The 1,617-nt window shown below is 57.8% G+C and overlaps 1 non-coding gene and 2 pseudogenes across 1 annotated transcript; all 3 read left to right on the top strand.

Annotated features, from left to right (window-relative positions):
- Positions 1-860, top strand: part of LOC146143172 (small subunit ribosomal RNA) — a 1,613-nt pseudogene extending 753 nt beyond the window's left edge.
- A 247-nt stretch (positions 861-1,107) lies between these two features.
- LOC146143171 (5.8S ribosomal RNA) lies at positions 1,108-1,261 on the top strand. The gene has a single exon (XR_014501009.1). It is a non-coding gene; the product is annotated as a 5.8S ribosomal RNA (ribosomal RNA).
- A 248-nt stretch (positions 1,262-1,509) lies between these two features.
- The window catches only part of LOC146143170 (large subunit ribosomal RNA), a 3,679-nt pseudogene continuing 3,571 nt past the window's right edge, over positions 1,510-1,617 (top strand).

Raw genomic sequence — 1,617 nt, 5'->3', positions numbered from 1 at the left:
TTTGCCAAGAATGTTTTCTTTAATCAAGAGCGAAAGTCAGAGGTTCGAAGACGATCAGATACCGTCCTAGTTCTGACTATAAACGATGCCAACTAGCGATCGGGGGGCGTTAGTTTTACGACCTCTCCGGCAGCTTGCGGGAAACCAAAGTCTTTGGGTTCCGGGGGAAGTATGGTTGCAAAGCTGAAACTTAAAGGAATTGACGGAAGGGCACCACCAGGAGTGGAGCCTGCGGCTTAATTTGACTCAACACGGGAAATCTCACCCGGCCCGGACACAGTGAGGATTGACAGATTGAGAGCTCTTTCTTGATTCTGTGGGTGGTGGTGCATGGCCGTTCTTAGTTGGTGGAGCGATTTGTCTGGTTAATTCCGATAACGAACGAGACTCTGGCTTGCTAACTAGTTACGCGACCCAATCGGTCGGCGTCTAACTTCTTAGAGGGACTAGTGGCGTTTAGCCACACGAGATTGAGCAATAACAGGTCTGTGATGCCCTTAGATGTTCGGGGCCGCACGCGCGCTACACTGACCGGATCAGCATGTGCTCGCCTTGGCCGACAGGTCTGGGTAACCCGCTGAACCCCGGTCGTGCTAGGGATAGGGAATTGCAATTATTTCCCTTGAACGAGGAATTCCCAGTAAGCGCGAGTCATTAGCTCGCGTTGATTACGTCCCTGCCCTTTGTACACACCGCCCGTCGCTACTACCGATTGAATGGTTTAGTGAGGTCCTCCGATTGGACCTGGCGCGGCCGGCAACGGTCGAGCCGGCGTCCGAGAAGACGATCTAACTTGATCATTTAGAGGAAGTAAAAGTCGTAACAAGGTTTCCGTAGGTGAACCTGCGGAAGGATCATTAACGGTCTCGCAAACGCTTCGGCGAACGCGAAACTCGGACAAGCGAGAGAAAAAGTCTTTGCTACCCGGCGCCCGACCCGCGAGGAGCGGCGCGCCGGCCGGCGATTCGGTCACCCGGTAATGTTTGCGCGTCGAGTGCCGCGGTGCCGCGCGCTCCGGCTTCAAGCGTCGGCCTGGCCGACCGCTCGGCGCGGTCTATTTTGTCACCCTATAGTGCGAGGCACTGTGCGAGCGAAACAATCGTGGATGGCTCTTGGCGGTGGATCACTCGGCTCGTGAGTCGATGAAGGACGCAGCTAGCTGCGTGAATTAGTGTGAATTGCAGGACACATTGAGCATCGACGTTCTGAACGCAAATTGCGGCCTCGGGTCAATCCCGGGGCCGCGCCCGCCTCAGGGTCGCGTTGCAAACGTTCCGCGCGGGGATTTCTCCGCGCGGCTGCTGCGGCGTCGGACGCGCGAGCGCCCGTCCCGCTCAAGACAGCACGGCACGATGCGCGACGATCGCGACCAGAATCCCGCGCGGCGGCGGCGAGTCGACCTCGAAGAGGCCAACGGCTGGCGGCTCAAGGGCGGGAATCGAGGTGCGCGGCGGCGCGCGGCGCCGACGGCGAGCGCGGAACGGGAAGAATAGTCCCGGTCCTTACTTTCGGCCTGAGGTCGGACGAGGCTACCCGCTGAATTTAAGCATATTACTAAGCGGAGGAAAAGAAACTAACGAGGATTCCCTCAGTAACGGCGAGTGAAGCGGGATGTGC

Source organism: Ascidiella aspersa, chromosome 5 (assembly GCF_963924565.1).
Source record: "Ascidiella aspersa chromosome 5, kaAscAspe10.2, whole genome shotgun sequence".
Taxonomy (NCBI): domain Eukaryota; kingdom Metazoa; phylum Chordata; class Ascidiacea; order Phlebobranchia; family Ascidiidae; genus Ascidiella; species Ascidiella aspersa.
The sequence above is the reverse complement of the archived record's forward strand: the minus strand, read 5'-3'. Positions and strand labels throughout refer to the sequence as shown.